The sequence below is a fragment of the Hemicordylus capensis genome, chromosome 2 (assembly GCF_027244095.1).
Source record: "Hemicordylus capensis ecotype Gifberg chromosome 2, rHemCap1.1.pri, whole genome shotgun sequence".
Lineage (NCBI taxonomy): Eukaryota > Metazoa > Chordata > Lepidosauria > Squamata > Cordylidae > Hemicordylus > Hemicordylus capensis.
In genome coordinates, this window is record NC_069658.1 from 297329818 (window position 1) to 297353616 (window position 23799).

General features: G+C 45.4%; 1 pseudogene; it reads left to right on the forward strand.

The window, feature by feature from the left end:
- Nucleotides 1–19298: 19298 nt before the first annotated feature.
- On the forward strand, nucleotides 19299–19432 carry LOC128348324 (uncharacterized; annotated as a pseudogene).
- The last annotated feature ends 4367 nt before the right edge of the window (nucleotides 19433–23799 follow it).

The window sequence follows — 23799 nt, forward strand, 5'->3', positions numbered from 1 at the left end:
CAGGAGCATTTAACAATATCTGGAACTGACTGAAATCATCATCATCATAATTCTTGAATGACAATATTGCGTATGGGTAGTCCTTGTTTTATTAAACAAAACCACTCAGAAGAATCCAGCAGCATGACAATATGAGTATCAAGTTATATTGTTAGGCCCCAGTCGTAAAACCTCCTGCTCACAAGCAAACAACATCATATCAATGAGACGTCTTACAATTGTGTTACAAACCCCTGCTAACTGGACAAAGAGGCACCTTTTACCGTGGTGATTCTCTTTATTTAGCAGGGGGAGAGTAACTGGCCCTATCCACCCCCAGCACAGTACTTCCAGTGACTGTTGCTGGTGTCTATCTTATGTTTTGTTTTAGAATGTGAGCCCTTTGGGGACAGGGAGCCATCTTATTTATTTGTTATTTCTCTTTCTAAACTGCCCTGAGCTATTTTTGGAAGGGCGGTATAGAAATCGAAATAATAATAATAATAATAATAATTATTATTATTATTATTATTATTATTATTATTAATTGTGTTTCAAATTCCTGATGGATTGTGCCTATATCATAGTTGTAGCCTTGAAACCCACCAGAATATATTAGAAGTCATTATCCTGATTCCTGTGAGATTATGTCTGCTTTGTAAGGCTGAGGGTTTGCTAAATCTAAGCATAGGACTAACATTTGCAAAATCAGGATCCCTAAATGTGAAGAATGCATTTTGATCTTGTACCTGTTCCATACTGGTGTGATTTTGTTCAGCAATGTCATAATATTCCTTTATATAAAATTAGATTAGATATAGGGCCACTAAAGTCCTGTTATGAATGATTTGGTAAGCCAAATAGCACTCCCAGTGGACGTGTTGTGTGACACACATCCCAAGTCCCGTTCCCAAGATTCTCCACCCACCAAATTCTATAACCAAGAAGAATCTTGGGAGAATTTTGAATTGAGGACTCGGGAACCATACTTGGGTAGCCTCACACAACACACCCACCAGGAGTACTCACTGCCAATTACTGACGTTCCCCACCACCACCACTTACATAAGAATAGCCCTGCCGGATCAGGCCCAAGGCCTATCTGGTCCAGCATCCTGTTTGACACAGTGGCCCACCAGATGCCTCTGGGAAGCCCACAAGCAAGAGCTGAGGACATGCCCTCTCTCCTATTGTTCCTCCGAGGCATCCTGCCTCTGAGGCTGGAGGTGGCCAAAGCTCTCAGACTAGTAGCCATTGATAGGCCTGTCCTCCATGAATTTATCTAAACCCATCTTAAAGCCAGCCAGGCTGTTGGCTGTCACTACTTCTCCATAAGCTGATTGTGCGTTATGTGAAAAAGTACTTATTTTTGTTGGTCCTGAATTTCTTGGCAGTCAGTTTCATGGGATGACTCCTTGATCTAGTCTTATGTGAGAGGTATAAAAAATTTCTCTCTGTCCACTTTCTCCACACCATGCATGATTTTATAGACCTCTATCCTGTCTCCCCTCAGTTGTCACTTACTTGCAGCGAATCACATGAAGCTGCCCATTGGATAAATGTGCCAGAAGTGAAGTGGGAAGGAGCAGGGAGGAGCTCACACTGAAACAGTTGGTTCAATATTCCCATCATGTCTTCAGATAAGGAGCTTCTGTTTTGTAGGAAGACGGGACACCTTAAAATGCCATCCGACAAAGTAGAAGATGTTTATACTTCATTCAATAATAATGCATGCCTAGACAAACAGCCGGCTACACAGAAAACCAGGCAGCAGAGCAATCTGGTTCCTCCCCCCCCCCGCCCTCTATTATGAAATTCTCCTTTTTCATATGTGAATGCTTTCCTCTTTAGAATCCTGTGATTGGCTTTATAACCCAGAGGGAAGAGATGAATGATATGACCTTGAATTCATGGAAAATACAAGGGAAATTAGGAAAAGCAGGGTGTAGCTCAGTGAAAAGAATTAATGAAGGCCTGGCACCATTGTTTCAAAATGCCATTTCTCACTAGGTACGCCTCTGAACTGCAGGTGTTGCAGATGTCGCAGAAATGTTCTCAGGCCTTTTCTTAGACTCACTGCAGGCACCTAAAGGAAGGAAGATTCAATAAAAACAACCAACAGTGGAACATTCCATTTTAAAAAACACATACAGCATACAGTTTAAGAAGTACAACAGAAAACAAAGTCACAGTTCACAACACCAGAGTTTATCTACTTTTCATGGAAATACATTTCCATGAAAAGATTTCTCAGGATGCACTTGCACCGAATAAAGCCAGTTCTCTGCTAGATGGTTCCAGAACAGAGTGTGATCACTTCTGTTCTCATTGGTAGTTGGGGAGAGTGCCTTCCTGCAAAGGATGTATGCTGCATTCTCCCTTACTTAATGCAAGGGAACTGCCTTCCTCCACTGCACAGCACAGCAAAGCAGAACAACAAAGCTGTAACTGTAACTTAATCCATACGGAAGAAGCCGTGCAGTGAGGTGCCCTTCTTCAGCAGTCTGGAATGGTATGTGTAAACACATCCTTATTTAATCCTACTGATTCAGTGTGACAGGCATAAATAGTGCTCTCTGGATTACACCTTTTGACTTAGAAACAATTCCCATTGAGTTCAAGTATGTTCAGAATCACAGCCTACATGCACAAAAGTGTTTCCCAAAAGTGATTCCACAAGACCTTCATCGTCCAAGTAGGTAGGACAGCTTTACTATCTCCAGTTTAAAGATGACAGAGACAGTTACTGGAACTTCCAAAAGGCTCTATCTGCAGTCCCTATGCATGGTGGCTCATATGTGAATTAACTGAATGAATTCAGAGAGAGAGAGAGAGAGATTGACTATTACATCCCAAGGGGTAGCCAACGAAACGCACAAATTACAGTGCTATACAAGGCAGGAAGCAGGATGAAGCAGGCCACTTCAGATTGCGAATCAATTCTCAGGGATGGGATGGCAGTCCATGTAGTTGCTTCCTCATGGGTGGCCTGCAGAGGGAGGGAGGTGAAATGGCACGGCACCACCCTGCTTATCCTCTTCTCTTTCTAATCCAATTTGATAAATAAAGTTCTGCATAAGAGTGTGTCTCAGTGTTCTTCAGAAAGTTATCTTAGGGCAACTGTAAGGTGGGAATTGTTATGAAATCTTAGGCCCAGAAAACTGCTTTGTTAACCTAAGAATTTCAAATTAATTAACTCAGGGCATTTAATGTTAGCATGGGTGAGTGCAGATACTCCCAAAAGCATTGTTCTAAGCTATCCATAGTTATTGTTTAACCCAAACTGCACTTGTTTATAGGTCATCAAAAGGATGCAGGCTGTTTGGAAGCTTGCCCAGTGTGTTAATTAACACAGATTTTGAGGACAAATATTTAGCTTGAGGTAACAAATTGTGGCAATAGAAGGAATTCATTCATTCATTCATTCAATTTTTATTCCACCCTTCCAAAGTGGCTCAGGGCGGTTTACAATTAAAACAAAACCATTAAAACCAATAACAGTTAAAACAGAAATATAAACAATATATTTAATTTCATTTCCGAGTAGAAAATGGGGAGAAGAACTGATCTTGTGGTAGTAAGCATGCTTTGTCCCCTTTGCTAAGTAAGGTCTGCCTTGCTTTGCATTTGGATGGGAGACTACATGTGAGCTCTGTAAGATATAGGTCCATAGCTCAGTGGAAGAGCATCTTCAGGTTCCAGGTTCACTCCCTGGCATTCCAGGTAGGGCTGGGAAAGAGACCTACCCGGAAACCTTGGAGAGCTGCTGCTAGTGTAGTCAGTACTGAGTTAGATGGACCAAAAGTGTGACTGCTTCCTATGTCCCCATATCCCTAAAAAGAGGGAAAGGGGAGAATTTTGCAAGGAAGAATTGGTGGTGTGATTTGCATAGAAAAACATAGAAAGGGGAGAAGGGAGGAGTACCCTTTGGTGCTCTCCTTCAGGCAGTGAAATGTGATGGGCTGGCATATGAACACAAGCAGAATCTACAGCACAATTCAGTGTGTTATGAAAGCATTATTGCCCAGCTGCACAGCTTGCTGAAACAATGTGTTGTAGTGGTGGTATGAGAATCTGGAAAGCCCAGTGCTCAAGTCACAAAAGTTCAACATACGGGCTGCTCCAGAGATCCATAGTACTCTTCCAAGGCTTTCATATATGAATAACTGGGTGTGTCTGTGGTCCTAATGATGCATTTTCACTGGTGTGATATCTCTGCTTTATGAGGTCTTATTTGTGGTCCTGATATCCATCTGGAAGTCCATTAAAAAGAGACATAGAAGCTCTTCTAAAGTACTGTATGTGTGTTCAAATAATGAATTGCCAGGAACATCATGCAACTAATCCAGAACGGGTGCCTTTAAAAAAAATAATCTATATGCTCAGTGCCCATTGTGGAATAGTTACCTCTGAGTTTCTCCTTGGTAAGTTTGTTCTTATATCAGGATGCCACATTCTTACATTTTATTGGGGGAAATGAAATGTCTTAAAGCTTCCTTTGTAAATGAGCTAAAATTGTTTGTGCGGGGGTCAGGGAGAGAACCATTTTTTAGTTGCAGTATTTCCTGTTTCTTCTTTAAGGCTACAGTTTTGTAAACATTTATCTAGGAATAATGCCTGTTGAACACAGGGGGACTTACTTCCAAGCAAGCTTGCATAGGCCTGGGCTGGATGGATGCTTCCAGAATAGTTTTTTCTTGTGATGACTGCTGACTCCTCTGTCTGACATCCACAAGCTACACAGGAGCAATCCCAGTGCAAATCCCTACAAGTCCTAATGGCAGATTGGTGATCACATGATCCACACAGGTAGCACAGTCCAGAAGTGTCTGATCCCTGCACTAGGAACATAGAAAGCTGCATTCTACTGAGTCAGACCATTGAGACATCTAGCTTAGTATTGTCTACACAGACTGGCAGCAACTTTTCCAAGGTTGCAGACAGCCACTCAACCCTATTTTGGAGATGCCAGGGAGGTAACCGGGAACCTTCCATATGCAAGCATGCAGATACTCTTCCCAGAGTGGTCCCATCCCCTAAGGGGAATCTCTTACAGCAGGGTTTCTTAACCTTGGGCCCCCAGATGTTGTTGGACTACAACTCCCAGAATCCCCAGCCATTTCTGGGGATTCTGGAGTTGTAGTCCAACAACATCTGGGGGCCCACGGTTAAGAAATCCTGTCTTACAGTGCTCACACATGTGGTCTCCCATTTAAATGCAAACCAGGGCAGATCCTGCTTAGCAAAGGGGACAATTCATGCTTGCTACCACAAGACTAGCTCTCTTCCCACATGACACTAATGTACATCATGTCCCTTTGGAACTTCCCCCTTCACATCTGGTTTCATGACACAGACAGAAGCCAGATTCCCATCTGGACAAGCACTGAATTCAAACAATCAGCTGTTCTGGTAAGAAAGAATGAGATCTACACAGAGGTGTTTCCTGCTGCCTATCCAGCTACTGATGAAAATGTCCCCAAAGCATACTTTGAACATGCATTATTTGCAAACAGGAGAAGTACCAATAAAATAAATAAAAGTGTACCACTTTTACTATTCTGATCCCAAATAAATGCTGAAGATTTGCACACAAATGATGTGGAGCTGTGTTTCTTCCTGTTGACATCACTTCATAGAAAGATAGACTCTGAAATAGGGCTGATGAAAATACTTTCTTTTAAAGGATGTTCCTCATTACTTTAGAAGACTGTTCCCAATTTCAAAACATCACCCGCAAGGAATATAGTAGGGGTGTCTTATGTTTCAGACACTATAGCTCAAGGGTTCTCAAACTTGGGTCCCCAGATGTTGCTGGACTACAACTCCCATAATTCCCAGCCTAAACATCTTTGGCCATTGGGGCTGGGAATGTTGGGAGTAGGAAGCTGCCATATACTGAGTCAGACCATAGGTCCATCTAGCTCAGTATTGTCTACACAGACTGGCAACAGCTTCTCCAAGGTTGCAGGCAGGAATATCTCTCAGCCCTATCTTGGAGATGCCAGGGAGGGAACTTGTAACCTTTGCTCTTCCCAGAGCGGCTCCATCCCCTGAGGGGAATATCTTACAGTGCTCACACATCAAGTCTCCCATTCATATGCAACCAGGGCAGACCCTGCTTAGCTAAGGGGACAAGTCATGCTTGCTACCACAAGACCAGCAACAAGTCCAGCAAGGGCGTAGCTAGGGAAGAGGGGGCCTGTGTTCATCCCTCTCTCTGCCGCTCCCCCCCCCGAGTGAGGGAGTCAATGAAGAAAATAGGGAGGGAGGGATCTGGAGGGCTCTCAGGAGCTGGGGGCCTGTGTTCTTTGAACCCTTTTGCTCAATTATAGCTACGCCCCTGCCAGCAACAAGTCAACAAGTCCAGCAACATCTGGGCACCTAAGTTTGAGAACCTCTGTCATAGCTCAAAAGCATCCCTTATTTAATATTTTGATCTGGCCTGTCTGTTTTGAAGATATTTTGTAGATATTTTTGGTAGAGATTTTGCAGTATACTGAGACAATAGTCTTCCCGTTTTAAGAAGGCAAGAATGTATAGTTATTCTTTGATGATGAATTATACCATTGTACATCCCAAGTAAAAATTCCTTTCTTGATTCAGTCTCTCTCCCTCCCCACCTCCCCCTCACACACACACACAAATAGTGGGGAGAGGAGAGAGAGAGAGATTGATTCTTTATAACTAACTAGACTTTTCTTTAAGAATGAAAGGAAGAAAAGAAAGAAATTGTTGTTCTGAATACTTAGAATGTTTTGGGGGTATTCTTACATTATTTGCACAAATGCCCACATTATGTAGAAAAAGCAGCCATTAAAATACATTGTATAGAAAAAGCAGTTACAGAAACAGCAACCACTAGTGGTTTCCTGAAGAGGTAGATACTTTTTCTTCTTAAAACCAATTAATGCTTTAAATTTCAACTTGAGTATTAAAATCCTACATTTCAAATGACTACATACATGTGCAATTGCATCATGGACATTAGGAAATAATTTAGCCCCTGCTTCTGAGTTTATTGAAGGAAGCCTGCTTCTTTAAATCTGTGTACACATATGCACCATTTTAAAAATGGTGCCTTTTCACCTGAGTTTCAGTAATAATGTATGAATGGGTCATTAGTCTAAGGTTGGTCCTCTGCACAAAGATAACTGACCCAGCTTCATTGGGTGGCCTTAGTAAAATCATAATCTCTCTGTCTAATAACATAATCCCACAATGTTATTTTGAGATTAGCTGTTTTGGGGACCTGAAGTGGGACAATTAAGGAGAAATTTGAAGGACCCATAGCTCAGTGGTCCAGTACATGCTTGGTATGCAGAAGGTTCCAATTTCAGTCTCTAGCAACTCCAAGCAAGAATGGGAAAGACCCTGTCTGAAATCCTGGACAGCTACTGCCAATCGGTATAGACAATACTGACCAATACTGATCAGTAATCTGATTAAGTATTAGGCAGCTTCACACAGGATCCTTACAATAGGGTATGTTAAAATTTCAAAGCCGTCACTTTCTCCCTTTGAAGACAAGGGCCTGGATCCCAAGAAATGCATGGAGAGTTCTGTGTGCAGAAGGGTGATTTGCACTTGCGAATAGCAGCCCCTCGTGCTGCATAGCAAACATCTTACAAAGCTAGTTGGTGATGTGACATGGGATTTTCCACTCAAAAGAAAGAAGTACAATATTCTGGTGATGTGACATGGGATTTTCCACTCAAAAGAAAGAAGTACAATATTCTCTTAGGCGTGCCCGAGCCCTTGGGAGTGCCTAAACAGCTCTTTGAATCCAACCCATTGACTCCCACTGATGATGCCAAGGGCAGAAAGAGAAGGTGGGTGGAAATGCAGAGGATGAGAATGGAGAGACAATAGATCTCTGTGCACTCTGCACATACATTTAGAGTTTCTCTCTCTCTCTCTCTCTCTCTCTCTGATTTCTGCACAAGATATATTCATCACGAGTGCCTTCAGATGCATGACCACTACTGCATACACCTTAAACATCTACAGTGTCTCATCCTGCTGTGGCATGCCCTGTGTGGAAAAGATTTGCTACAAACATTTAAACGAATAAAAATGACTCCACCCTTCAGGAGTTATAGATTTAGTGAAATCAGATTAAGTTGGCTGTGGAGGAAAATAAGCTGCTAGTTAGATAATAAATAACAAACAACCATTCTTCAGTTTCTTGTGTCAACCTGCAATAACTGTATTCCCACCCCTCACCCCCATTACATGTCCCAGTAAATATGTATGAACCAAGCTGATTTTGAAGCACAATGAAAGAAGCAGGCATGTACTTGCCTGGTTGGGTAATACAACTATCCAGGACAAAAACACTTTAATCTGTCATTAAAACAAACATGTGGAGCATTATTTACTGAAGCCAACAGAGTGCTTCAAGGTTATGATCGGTGGATAAACATGGTTGGCACCTAAGCACTGAGTAGAGAAACATTGATAGTGTGCACACTGTAAAGCCTCGCTGAATGATCCAGGACACTGCACAGAGGAGAAATGGAGAGAGCTATCTCAGGAATGCACTTTCATTCTCCCATACTTCCAAACTTTGGTATTCTGAACAGGAGCAGATTATTAGACTGATGCATTCATTTGAGGATGCAGAGTGGTAATGGAAGGATCTGGTGCCTTGTTCCTTATTGCTGCAGTACTACAAAGAGTACCTTTATCTAATCAGTGAAACATTGGCCTTGGCAGTTGCTAAGGGAGGCATGAGCTCCTGCCCACCCACCCCCACCCCCACCTCACATACACGCACATGTCACGTTTGTCTTGTGTGCAGAAGAGCCAAATGAATGTTCGCTGCTTGTAGAAAATAGCTGCTTCAGGGCCAAAGAGCCAACTCAAAAGTGGGCATTTTAGGAACATAGGAAGCTGCCATACACTGAATGAGACCATTGGTCCATCTAGCTCAGTATTGTCAGTATTTTCAGCAGCTTCTCCAAGGTTGCAGGCAGGAGTCTCCCTCAGCCCTATCTTGGAGATGCCAGGGAGGGAACCCGGAACCTTCCTATGTTCCTATGCTATTCCCAGAGCAGCTCCATCCCCCAAGGGGAATATCTTACAGTGCTCACATGCAGTCTTCCATTTGAATGCAAACCAGGATGGACCCTGCTTAGCAAAGGGGACAATTCATGCTTGCTACCACAGGAACAACTCTCTTCCCACAAGACCAGCTCTCACTTACTTTTCAGTGAGTAAGAGGGTGTATACTGCACCCTAACCTATGTGTTTAGAACTGTTTTAGTCCCCCACCCCATCCAGCAAGCAACTGATTTAAGCCCTGCTCCTTGTTATCATCAGACTGTGGATGATTAACCTAGGTTAGCTTTTCTACCCTTTCTTAGCGTAGAGTTGCCCAGTAGCAAGAAAGCTCTCCTTCTGAAGAGGACTGCAACCTGGAAAGGCCTGGTCTTGTAGTGTCTTTTCAGATGAGTCTTATCTGGTCTCAACCCATCTGCCTGATATATAAGCCAGTTAATCCTCTCTTTACCATCATCCTACCGCTTAATATTCAGCCCTCTGTATTTACAAGTTGTTCACTATTCAAGTTGGGTTTTCAGTAAAACTGATAGTGGCTCCTCTGAACTGATGAGACTGGATGTGAATCTAGTTATTTAGAGGGGTGCCTCTTCCATGAAGTGAACTGAGGTGACAGCCTCAGGAGCAAGTGAATTGTGAGGCAGCAGTAGGTGGAAGCATCCTGCTCTTTCTCCCCCTCCATGGGCATTGCCCCACCTGCCTGCAGCTGGTCTGCTGCTGCTACTGCTGCCACCACCTCTCCTCCTTTCAATTCTTGTTGCCATATCTTTATCTTTCTTCCCCCCTCTCCTTCTTCTCCTAGGGCATGCTCCACCTGCTATATCACAGCCCAGGCTGCTCCCTGGAACACAGTGATGTCACCCGTCTTCCTTCTCCCTCTCCTGGGCATGCTCTGCCTACCTGCTAGGGCTGCCAACATCCTGTTGCCCAAATATGGGACACATGTTGGGGGGGGGAGGCGTCTCAGGGCAGGGCCATCTCAGGGGTGGAGCCATCTCAGCTTGCTCAGGCCCGATCTATCACCACTTGTCAGGGACCCACAAAGAGTATGTGGCGAAAGCTCCTTTCTAACCTCTGTGCTGGTTGAAGCCCCTGGCAGAGGAGAACCTGTGCTCAGGTCGCTGCGAGTGCATATTGGATTACAGGGCGGCCCAAGCCCACCTCAGAAGGGGAGGCCACCTGGAAAAGAGGGGCCTCACTCCTGTGCAGCCGCTCCACCAAGCCCTTTTTCACCTGTATGTTCAGTGTCCTGGGCAGAGCAGAGAGCGGCTTCCTACAAGAAGGGGAAACATGTCCTTCTCAAACCACCTGTGGTGTGGGCAGGCTGCGGAGCCATAACAATAGCAATAACAATAATAAAATGGTCATTAACGAGAAACTATTCAACACCAATGAAACAAAGCAGGCCTACAAGAAAGAACAAGTCAAAGCAGAAAAATGGAAAAATAAGCCACTGCATGGTCAATATTTGCACAATATAACTGGAAAATCAAACATCACCAAGACCTGGCAATGGCTTAAGAACGGCAACTTGAAGAAAGAAACAGAGGGTTTAATACTGGCTGCACAAAAACAGGCACTAAGAACAAATGCAATAAGAGCCAAAGTAGAAAAATCAACCACAAACAGCAAGTGCTGCCTTTGAAAAGAAGCAGATGAAACCGTGGACCACCTACAGATGAAACCGTGGACCATCAGCTGTTGTAAAAAGAACACACAGACAGACTACAAACAAAGGCATGACAAAGTAGCAGGGATGATACACTGGAACATCTGCATAAAAAAAATCTACCTGTAGCCAAAAATGGGTGGCTACAAAATCAAAAAATCACAAAATCACAAAATCAAAAAAGTTGTAGAAAATGAAGATGTAAAAATATTATGGGACTTCCGACTACAAACAGACAAACATCTGCCACACAATACACCAGATATAACTGTAGTCGAGAAGAAAGAAAAACAAGTCAAAATAATCGACAGCAATACCAGGGGATAGCAGAATAGAAGAAAAAGAAATAGAAAAAATCACCAAATACAAAGATCTACAAATTGAAATTGAAAGGCTGTGGCAGAAAAAGACCAAAATAATCCCAGTAGTAATTGGTGCCCTAGGTGCAATTCCAAAACACCTTGAAGAGCACCTCAACACCATAGGGGCCACAGAAATCACCATCAGCCAATTACAAAAAGCAGCTTTAATGGGAACAGCCTATATTCTGCGACAATATCTATAATAACAGCAACAACACTGATAATAAAATTCAGGCATCCCAGGTCCTTGGGAAGGACTCGATGTCTGGATAAAACAAACCAGTCAATAACACCTGTCTGACTGTGTAAACAAACAACAACAACAACAACAACTTTTATTTGTTAGCTGCCCCATAACAAATTGTTCAAAATACAGGGGAAATGGCATCCCAGATATATGGGACATCTTGGCTAATCTGGGACTGTTGGCAACCCTACTACTTGCCTATCTGTTGTTCACTGTTGCTCCAGCAGTGGCAACCTACATCTGGCTTTACATTCCACCCCCACCCACCCACCCACAAGGCCTCCTCCTCAGCAATGGCCTCCCTCACCCACCTGCACACTGCTCTCTGGTGGCTGCTTTCTCCTCGCCAGCACCATACTCATCCACTTCTGTCAGAGAGTGGCTGACTGGCTGATCCCCCCATGTCTTACGCTCTCTGGCTGTGGCTGCCTTCTGCTACATTTCTGTGCTGGGGAGACAGAGGTAGCCAGAGAGAGGGTGGCGATGGCTGTTGCTGGAGCATGGTTGAGGGGGTGAAGGCAGATGCATGCTGCTGCGCAATGGCAGCGAGCAACGGATGGGAGGGGTGGGGCAGAGACAGTGCACCTGGGAGTGGGAGGTTTGAGGGAAGGGGCAGCATCAGTAGACTCAGGGGGTGGGATTGTGGCAAGGCAGGGGAAAGCAAGGTGGCAAATTGCTCCTTGCTTCAGGCGGCAGCTTTCCTTGAGCTGCCTCTGGTGCCTGGATGCACAGGCAACCTAATATGTGGGGAGGCCAAAATAAAGGGTGGAGGGAAAAGCCTCTCCCCCACCCCACATGTGTCACACACCCTTGAGTGACTTGCTGAGCTTAACCTGACATGTAGTTTGGCCCTGAGAACATCCGGCCAAGAGCTCAGCTGTCTCCGCATTCTGAGACCAGCAGAGGTCCAGCCAGATGCCTCTGGGAAGCTGACCAGCAGGGCCACTTGGGGAGACCCAGCCCTTATTGCCTGCCCCCCAGCAGCTCGGGCTCTGAGGTCTGTCTGGAGGCAGATAGCTCATCTCCCTCCCTGACCAGTGCAGCATGGAAGACTAGATGCCCTGTGCCAAAGGAGTGCTGGGAACCAACAGCACTAACCTTTATGGTCTTTTGTGGTTTGTTTCTGGCAAGTCAGGGCTGAATTTTAGACCTGGGATCACTAAGATCCCTCTCAGGCACTTCCCTTTGATATGAACGTGCAGTTGAGCATGTGCACAGTGCCTACCTGCCCCACAACCCAGAGCTCTCCAATCTGAGATGAGGGGAAAGAGCCCCCAGTATGCCATGTGAACTATGGTGTGGCAGGCACACCCCTTTCCCCTGGAACATACCCAGTTTGGGGATGAGTGAACTTTGCCAGCAGCCTTTGTCTCCTTAAAGGAGGCTCAGAAAGGTTCCTTTCACCCACTCACATCAGAGAAACTTGCTATGGCAAAACTGGACAATCCCTCATCTGCTCTGTTCCCCCAGGGCAGTGAAAGATGGCTTGGAGTCTCCATTTCTTTGGGCTTGTGTATGTTGCCCAGAATAAACCATGAGTAGCAGAAACAGGGGTTATGGGCACTATCCTCAGTGGTGGACAGAACAGCTATTGTCTGCTAGAAGTGCCTGCCTGTAACTGATCTGTAGTGGGCAGTAATGAAGGTGATCCCAGTGCTTTAAGTACAGAACTAAAGGTAAAGTAAAGTAAAGTGTGCTGTTGAGTTGGTGTCAACCTCTGGGCGCTTTCCAGACTAGACCCTACAACAGGGTCAGGGCGTATCTCGGAAGTGTGCTTCCACACTTCCTGTGTCATGACACCACAGTCCCTACATGGACAGCAGGGTGTTGTTCACATTTCCAATGCCTTGTTGCAAATTTAATCTCTGCAATACAGAGCAAGGACATCGTATATCCGGCATGAAAAAGTTGCTGTTTTTTCAGGTTGTTAGTTGCTGTGAGACTGTTCCCACTACTGTTTACGTTCCAAATGCGACTTGCCCAAATGGAGGCATTTTGCTGCTGATGAGCAGCTAGTCTGGAAAGTGCCCTGGCACCCACAGAGCCCTGTGGTTGTCTTTGGTAGAATACAGGAGGGGTTTATCATTGCCTCCACCCACGCAGTATGATATTATGCCTTTCAGCACCTTCCTATATCGCTGCTGCCCGAGATAGGTGTTTCCCATAGTATTGGAAATAGTATGGGAAACATACAATAGTATGGGAAACATAGTATGGGAAACATACTAGTGTGGATTACCTGAGTAGAAATATAGATAGGATGGTCAGGTGCAAAGGAAGGCAGGGCTCCTGTCCTGACTCATTAATTGTGCTACAGAGGAAATTTTAGCAGGTGTCACTTTTGTCACCTTTACAAAGGAAGCTTTTCATGTTGGACATCCTTCTTCTGAAAGGTTCAGGTGCCTTGTCCTCCTCCTCTTCCTCTGGATCTGGCCATCCTGCCTGTATTATGCATCCACATGGGAAGGCTCAGGGCAGGGACACCTGGCACCATCTCCGAAGAGATTCCTCCAGTTCCATCCAGCACTGTAGACCTGCAGGCATGATGTAATCTCCCTGTTCTTTTCACTGCATTTATCAGTGCTTAAGATGTTGCCGGTTTGAATCTCCGCTGGTGTGTTTCCCAGACTGTGGGAAACTCCTATATTGGGCAGCAGCAATATAAGAAAATGCTGAAAGGTATCATCTCATACTGCATGAGAGACGGCAATGGTAAACCCCTCCTGTATTCTACCAAAGACAACCACAGGGCTCTGTGGTCGCCAGGAGTCGAAATCAACTCGACAGCATACTTTACTTTAAGCACATTCTTCTGGTGCTCCAATAGCTGCGTGGCTTACCAGTTCATCTCCTAGCACGGTTTAAATGGCTGCTGTAAGCCCCACAGATATCTGTACCTGAAGGAATGCTTGTGTATCCATGCACCAAAGACTCCTCTGTTTTCAGTACCCCACTTTTGGATGTGAGGCAGGTGACAGCCAGAGAGAGGGACTTCTCTGCTGAGGCACGCCACTTGTGTAATCCTCTCCCCAAGGAGGCTTGTCTAGTGCCAACATTATTGTCCTTTAGTCGCCAGGATGGCAGGCGAAGACCTCTTTATTCAGCCAGGCCTTTTAGAAACAATTGCTTGTCATGCTGTTTTAACTTCATGTGTTCATCTTGCTGCATTTTGTGATTTTAACTACTTCATTATATTTTTATTTTGTAAGTATACACTGCTTTGTACATTTTTAAATGGAAAAGCAGCTCCAACCTATCCAGAATACATAATAAATATATTGTATGTAAAAGAAACAGGTGCCCAACAACACTACACAGAGTAATATGCTAGAAGGTTGATAGACAAGCAAGCAAGCAAGCAAGCATTCTTAACAGAAATACTTGCACTCGCCTCCCCTGCAGCCCCTTTTTATTTGCTACATTCCCTGTTTTTCCTCTTGCTTGCAGCTGATTGGCAGAGCAGGTGAAGAGAGAAATGTGGTCAAGGAGGTGGGGGCAGAAGAGACTTTCTTTTTCTCCCTTGAGCAATGGCTCCTTAGTCCCCACTCCCTTAAACAGGAACTTCCTCTCGGAAAATGAGTCTACCTCCCAATGGATTGTGCTGGCCCTTACCATGGCATTAGGAACAAAGGAAGGTGCCATATACTGAGTCAGACCATTGGTCTATCTAGCTCAGTATTGTCTTCACAGACTGGCAGTGGCTTCTCCAAGGTTGCAGGCAGGAATCTCTCTCAGCCCTGTCTTGGAGAAGCCAGGGAGGGAACTTGGAACCTAGATGCTCTTCCCAGAGCGGCTCACCCACAAGTAGCTACTTTGTCAGCTGTCTGTGTTCAGCCACTACCAGCTGTTTGGAGGTCCCACCACTGCACCATAAGTCAGAGGTTTGTCCATTAGGATTGTTTGGGTATTTAAAAAAACACAAAACATTTATGGCTCTGTGCCCTGAATAACTGGGTAGGAGGCAATTTCTTTTTTTATCTGTGCATCCCCATCCTGCAAAAACCTTCTCCTGTTGGTTCGGTTATGCAGGTGTTGAAAAGAGCTGGACAAAAGCAGTCTAACAGAAAGGTGTACCGGGGAAAGCCAGGAAGTGAGAAAGTGGTTGTAGGTGGAGAACAGAGCAGCCAGGGTTAAGAGGTGGGAGTAGAGGCCTGGGTCCTGGCTGGGGACAAGGGATGAGAGAAGAGTAGGCAAGAGATGGGGTGGCTGGGGGAGAGACTCAGTGGGTTTAAGTGTGGCAAGGAAAACAAGACTGCTAAGGCCAAGGGCAGCTCTTCCATGAGGCAGGGTGAGGGAGTTGCCTCAGTCATGGGTGCAAGGAAGGGCAAGTGCCCCACACCACCAGGGGCATTACCCCACAGGCCTCCTTGCTGCCTGCTGCCGCTGCTCTTCTCACCTCACTGAGGCATACTGTTTATTTCCCCACCTGATCCTGCTGGGATTCACCTTTCCGCCCCCCCCCCCCGCCCCCGACTAGGAATGCCCCTGCTGTCACCGCTTGCCTGGCCAGCACAGTCTGGGAGTGTTCATTTGCCACCGCCACTGCCTCATTGGCATGAGGACACGAAGCCCCACCCCACACAGAGATGGGGGAGGGGCATCATATTGTCCTTTGCCATGGGCAGCAAAAGGTCTCGGACTTCTCCCAACTAAGGCCATAAAGAAGTGACGTGCCTTGACTTGTCCATGGTACTGCAAGCACACATTGCACTGCTCCTGGTCTCAAGCCATCAATCAGTTAGTAAGAGTGATTTGGACTTGGACCAGGATTCCAGTCCTAGCTCAGCTACAAAGCTTTGCTAGACAGCCTTAGGTGACTCAGTATTTCTTAACCTTTGCTCCCTGCCTGTGATATGTAGAAGCCCATCTCATAGTGGCAAGGGCAAACAGAGAATGGTTGTAAAGCACTGTGTACATGTTAAAAATTGCTGCAGAAATAATAGTGTTTGATACCAGGTCAAAGTAACATTGCCTTGGAGCAGACCCTGTGCTCGGGCTAATATCACTGACTCAGGAATCACCTCAGCACAGATTGAGGAGCTGTAGCAGCTACACATCAGTGAGCAGGTAGAACAAGAGCTCTTGTTACACGCACTTCCCTGACACCCATATGATATAACCCCCTTCCATAATCACTGTTTGAACTAGCTGTAGATACATTTGTTTCCTCTGAACACCCTCCTGAATCAATATCCCTCAGCCACCTAAAGCATTTGTGTTGTTTGGTCTGTCAACAGTGACCTGTTTTTAGCCATGACCAGGTGCTTCTCTCAGTAGCACAAGCGTTTGTCAATTGAGTCCCACCAGCACCCAAGACAACAGCCTCTCCCTGGAGTATTACATAACATGAAGCCTCCGAATAGTCCAGTGAAGCCATTTCAAAGAACTTAACACTCACCCACCATGTCTCTTGGAATCAGACTTTTGAACAACACCTTCAAGAATTGACAGCAGAATAAAAATATCATTGCGCATTGCAGATATAGGCCCTTGCAAAGCTTGATATGAAAGCAGCCAGTAAATACATCTGGGAAATGTCTATCCTAGAAATCTGCAATCATATTCATCATGGCAATAACATTTCAGATGCAGCATGAGAAGGGAAGCAAACTTATATTTCTAGGCTATGTGCTCTTCCTGGGAAAATACTCTCCAAAGAAAAGGATGTATAGGTGTAAATATGGCGATGGATACTATCCACCAGAACGTTGTCCTGCAGCAGCTTCATTGAAATGAAGGGAAGCTGTGCAAGAGCACAATATTCCCTAATTTCAGGATAACTTCTTGATTTATTGTGTTTCTCTCAGTCTGCACTGTAAATGACATTGTGTACACATTGTAATTTGACTTGGTGGCTCATGTGATGATTTCCTCTTTTTTGAGTTATGCCAGTGTTTCAAATATGTTCAGTGGCATTGGGGCTTTCCTACCAATTTCCTTAGTCTATAGTCCAAGGGTGGGGTCCTTCCTTTTAATCATCAACGTACATCTCAAGGTTTACTGAAGTCTAGGGCATTTTGCAATTGGCTTCAGGGGCATACAGTGAAACACTAGAAAACTATAGGGCAGCAAGTGCTGTGGCACTTAAAGAGTCCTGGCTCCTCCATTCAGGCATGGGTTTTCAGAAGCCGGCACAACTCGCACAAACCATGGCCATGAGGCTGTCCTCATGAGCAGCCTAGCCCAGGCTAGGGCAGCTCAGCCTGGGCTAGGCTGCTCATGCGGAATGCCAGGAGCCACATGGCGCTCCTGGCCAGTCTAGCCCAGCTCCCAAGCCCTGCTCTGAGTTTAGGTTAAGAGAGCAAGCGCTTCCTTAACCTGGCTGCTGGGACTGTGTCTCTTCTCAGGCTCCGCAGGGCCCTAGAGTGCCCATCTGATGGCAGAATCCCCCAAGGCACCGCACTTGTTGTGGGATATCTGGAAAACCACTCCCAGCCTCTGTTGATCTGCGCTGCCAGGATGAGCCATACTGCTCCCAGCAGCGCGGGTTGTGTGGGCACATGGCTCCCGCACTGAAGAAGCAGCCACTGATGGTCTGAGAGACCCATTGCCTGCCCGCCCGCCCAACCACATAGTAATGTGAATAGCCCCAATCTCTTACTAGAAATATAATCTACAGAAATGAATACCAGTGCTTTATATATCAGTAAAATGAGGGGCATAAACATGAAAAGCAATTAGAACAATTAAACTCAAGTATCCTTTTGACTTTCAGGTCCAGAGCATATATATTCTAAATTGTAAACAAACAAAATAAAACACAACTCAACAAAACTGTTGTTGTCTTACACTGGGCATACATGGGTTATCCCAGTACTAGGAATCTATTATTTTATTATTTCAATATTAGTCCTACTTCAGGTCTCCAAAGCAGCTAATCCTCAAATTAATGTGGGACAGAGAGATGATGATTTTGCCAAGCTGTCCAATGAACTTTGTGGTGGCGAACTGGGATTTGGACTCAAGTCTCTCCACTTTTAATCCAAGCCAAGGCTGAAGATACTTCCTGAGGTTGCTGCTAGCAGTGACTCTAACAGGAAGACCGTCACCCAAATAGAACGTGCTGAATTAAAGAGCTACTTCCTGTTGTGGAAGTTATGAATTACTTTCACTATATACTGTAGGCAAGAAGTTTGTCTTTACACACCCAATAGACTAGAATAGATTAGAACACAGAAAACCTGTCTCTGCTGTAAGATACTCCCCTCAGGAGATGGGGCCGCTCTGGAAAGAGCACTGCATGCTTGCATGCAGAAGGTCGCAAGTTCCTTCCCTGGCATCTTCAAGTTAGGGCTGACTCCTGCCTGTAACCTTGGAGAAGTCACTGCCAGTCTGGGTAGACAATACTGAACTAGATGGACCAGTGCTCTAACACAGTATAAGGCAGCTTCCTATGTTCTTATGTCCCTCCCTTGAAATTGGGATTTGCAAGTGGTCCACATTTTGAATAACTCCATCAGTTACCAACCATAGTGCCATGGCCCTCAACACATATGCCTCAGTCTGCAATTGCACAGAGAAGAGGAAAAGGAGCTATCATACATGTATTTGTAGATAAGGTGCTCTTTACTGGGGCTCTTTCAAAACTTTTCTTCCTTTTTCCCTCCTCTTGACCTTCTCTGCAAAAGTAAATTAGGCATCGTCTGACTCAAAGTGAGAACATGACATCTTGCTGGCATTTTGGAGGAAACCAGCACTACCAACTACCTATGAAATATGTTCTCACAAAACATAACTAACTTCTCTTATACATATGGATATCTTTCAGATTGGCCTCATTTGATATGTGCTGGAATTCCCTACTCGGTAGAACATTTCCACAATCATACTCTGACGTACACCTGGGGGCTATTCACATGACTGTGCTTGTGGGTGGGCGGTGGGCAAGGGGGAAGGCAGGGCTCAACCTAACCTCCCCCAGATAATTGTGTGCAGCCTCTGTGGCATGCATAGCCATGCGTCCACATGACTATACGCACTACTCCTGGCAGGGGAGACACCTTGATCATGAAGGAGGTTTTCCCAAGGTGAGGCTCATCCATTGCACTGCGGGTGTGCTGACTCCTGTGATTTCCCCAAATGTGGGAAACTCAACTGCATAATTTGTGGATCCATTATCCCAACCTCTGCATATCCCACATGGCACCGCGTGGTGATTGTGGTGCCTTGGGGGATTCTCCCATCAGACAGGTGCTCTAGGCACCCATCTCTGTGTCTCCTCAGCCTTGAGGAGTCGAGGAGACACATGAGCCCAGCAGCTGGGTTCAGGGAGTGCTTGCTCCCTTAACCTCAGCTTAGAGCCAGGCTCAGGCATAGGGTTAAGCTGGGTGGGAGCACCGGGATCTATGCAGATCCCGGCACTCCAGATGAGCAGCCTAGCCCAGGCAAGGTAGCCTTAGCCTAGGCTGCTTTTGAGAACAGCCTCTTGGTCTCCCTTTTGAAGTCTGTCCAAGCTCTGCCACTCAGGTCAGCATATGTGTTCCATCCATGGAGCACAGACCATCTGCTGTAGGCACTCAAATCCCACAGACCCCCATATCTAAAGGTAACAGCACCAAATTGCAAATAATTCACACTGAGAAATATCCAGGACGTCTATTGGATATCTGTCATTCCAGCATGAGCCCATTAAAAGCAGATACCCTGTAATCCATGGGGCTGTATCTTCTGGAGATTACAAATTGATATACTTGATAATAAGAAGTGAGAGAACTGTTTCTATTAGGGGACATTATTTTCAACTGCTAGCCCAGACAGTCATACTGTGGCAATTTCCAGCTTCTCATTCACATGCTTGAACATTTCATAACACTGCTTCCTTACTCTGGCTTAAATATGATTCATTCTCAAGGAAACAACCTGTTGGGCATGACAGAGTTTTGCAAGTTGTTAATAAGTGAATAAGTGAATGTGTTCAGTGGCAAATCAAGGACTGCTGTATTCAAGGCTGACTGTCAAAGCGGCCATAAAACAGCAATAGGGTGTCCGTGTTCTGCCAGTGACAATGTTCAGCATCACAGCCATGCCTTTTTCTTTCATTTGCACCCATTACCATTTGGTTTAGAATGTTGGGAAGGGTGATAGTGGCTGCATTAGCAGAGGCCTAGTATCCAGATCACAAGAAGTAATTGTCCCACCCTCTTCTGCACTGGTTGGACTTCACTTGGAATACCATGTCCAATTCTGGGCCCTGCATTTTAAGAAAGACATTCATAAACTGGAATGGGTTCGGAGGAGGGAAGGGCAACACAGATGGTGAGGGGTCTGGAAACTTGGGTAGCTTTTCCTCCTACCTTGCTTCCACACAATCACTTCTACCCAGGTTTTCCTCCTACCTCGCTTCCTCACAACCAAAAATTGGGACCCACAGAATCCCACAGTGCATCACGTGCTGAGCGCAGTGCACTTGGGGATTCCCCCAGGGGACAGGTGCTCTAGGTGCTGGTCTCTGTGTCAGCAGCTCTTTAAGGCTGAAACACATTAAGGGTGTGTTTGAGGCCTTAAAGAGCCAGGCTTCGGTGCTGGGTTTGGCGCCGCAGCACTGCCGGGATCTGCACAGATCCTGGTGGTTTTCATGAACAGCCAAGCCCAGGCTTAGCCACTTAAGCCTGAGCTTGGCTGCTGGCAAGAACAGGCTCAACTTTTGATCGTGTGAACGACCTCAGTGTTTTGCTGGCCAGCTAAAGAAGTTCCTCTGACCGTCTTTGTTTTCACCATTTCCCTAAGTGCTGCTTGGTGCTGATTCTCTTGCTCACCTTATTTTGCCATTGCATGACTGTAGAATTTGTTCATATGACTCCAGTGCAGACTCTCCTAAGAGGATTGGGTGAGTAAGGAGGCAACCAGCTCTCTTATTTATATACAAATAGCCATGTTCATTAGCAAATAACATGCTGTGAGGCAAATTATGGTATGGGGGGAAAGAGAAAAAACCCACAAGGAAAGCCAATAGATTTGCATCTAAATCGGATAGACGTGGACATTTTTCCTCAGCATGAAAGTCCTTCTGTAAAGCTGAGGGAAGCTGTCTAGTGGCCTGAGCTCTTGTAATTCCTGGATTCCATCCCAGCTCTGACATTAACGCTGCATAATCCTCTGGCTCTGACATTAAGGGCAAAACCTCAGCTGGCACAGGTTGGCACAGCTTCACTGACATCCATTGATCTGGGACTCCAAATGAGTGGCTTTTTAAACATTATGCTCAATTTAGAAGTGTTAGCCCAGTAAAATATAACTTTTCTGCCTGTTCCATAGCTCCCATTCTGTGGGACCAATGCAGCAGCAGCCCACCGACCTGTTTTGCAGAAGTCAACATATCTTTTTGGCAGCAGTCTTGCACTCCTGAACAACTTGTGACACACAACTGAATGAACCCAACCAGTCATATATTGTGGCTAGTTGCTTGGCACACCCTCTTTTTTGCAGCCCCAGGTGGCAGAATAAACAGGAGGTACGTTATGTGTGATTTGTGGGTCATGTTGGGCTAGGTGGATCACAAATTGTATAGGCCTAGAGCCATCATATGAACATTAAAAGTTGCCTTCTCCTAAGAAAGAAAAATATTGTCTACATTGACTAGCAGCAGCTTTCCAGGGTTTCAAACAGGTATTCCCCAACCCTACCTGGAGATCTTTGAGGTGCCTTTGATTGAATCTGGGACCTTCTGCATGCAAAGCACATGCTGTGGTTGCCCACCTCAAAATACAAGACCATGCGACAGCATCATAAAGTGGGCACATGTTAGTGTGTGTGTGTGTGTGTGTGTGTGTGTGTGTGTGTGTGTGTGTGTGAGAGAGAGAGAGAGAGAGAGAGAGAGAGAGAGAGAGAGACTATTGAGCCACTGTCAAGCAATTTCTACAATGCTCCAGTTCCAGATTTAAAGTATCTCATGTGACAATCTTTCATGCAATTAATGCTTGTTCCAAAAATATAAGGAAGATTCAGAACGAAACTTGAACTGTATCCATTTGCTCCAGTGCTAAACTACTGTTGCGAGGCAGTGTAGCACAGTAGCTAAGTGACTGAAGGCCAAGCAAGACATTATGAGGGACACACATCTGTTGCCAACCCATGTGTCTCCCAGGTCTTCCCCATAAGGTATAGAGAACAGAATGCATGCTGTGATGTCATCACAGTGTTTCCCCGCCTCCTGCAAACAGCAGCCAATGAACTGGAGTGAGGTTGGGAAAATGCTGAGTGTGATGTCACACATCTCTTTCCCTAGGCATTACTGGGGACTATCAGCAGCCATGCTGTATTGTCTGGACAGTGGACAGTCCCTTTGCTGTGAGTTCTCAGTTCAGTTCTCACCTGTGCCACCAGATCTTACCTCTGCTACATGGCTCATCTTCAGAGAAACAGCCTTAAGCAAATGTGCTCAGCAGCAAGTCAAGCACTCTGCCATATTGAAGACTGGCATTGTCAAAGCTGCTGTAAAACTGAAAGAGGGTAACGATACTCCTCCAATGATTATTTTCAACCTTACAATCAAACTAAATAGGTGGTCTTTAATAAGCCACTCTTTTTAGCCTCACCCCGCCCCCCACATCTGCAATATGGGAATAATAACCCTGACCCAGCTTGTAGGGTTGTTGTAAGGATTACTGAGGTATGGGAAGCATTTTGAATATTCTCAGGGACTATAGGCAGCCACCTAATGGTGCAGCGGAGAAATGACTTGCCTAGTGAGCAAGAGGTTGCTGGTTCAAATCCCCTTTGGTATGTTTCCCAGAAACACCTATGTTGGGCAGCAGCTATATAGGAAGGTGCTGAAAGGCATCCTCTCACACTGTGTGGGAGGAGGCAATGGTAAACCCCTCCAGTATTCTACCAAAGACAACCACAGGGCTCTCTGTGGGTGCCAGGAGCCTGCACTGACTCAAGGGCACAACTTTACTTTCACTTTATAGACATTTAAGTATTATTGCCCCAAACTCAAAGGGAGTTCCATTTCCCCCCCAAAGTTGATTTTGCCAGTATTTCCTAGGTTAAAAGCAAGCAATTAAGAACACCTTTCCACAGTCCCATTGATAGCAAAATACCCCCCCCCCAGCATACTGTGGATGTATCTGTTCCAAAGAATCAGCAGCAGAATGTCTGATACTTTTTTCTTTGAAGGCAAATGACTCTAAATCTGCACAAGGCTGTTCCTTTTCCTCCCACGCCTCCTTTCACCCCCCAACCCCCTTACAAACTGTTGATTTGGCAGTGGTGTGGAACAGCTGAATACCCATGGCAGGACATCAAGAAAAAAATATATTAACAGACGCCTAAGTGCATTGCATAATGCCCCAAACCTTAACGGACTGGCTGTGCATTACTGAACAACAATCAGATGATCACTCTAACTTGGGAAAATAAGAACAGGCTGGGGAGAGGGAGCGGGGAGGGGAGGGGCGGAAGCAGCCGCCGCCAGGAGGGTTTTTAATTTCCATATGGATTTTATTTCTGCATTGTTCTGTGTTTCCTGCTATTTATAA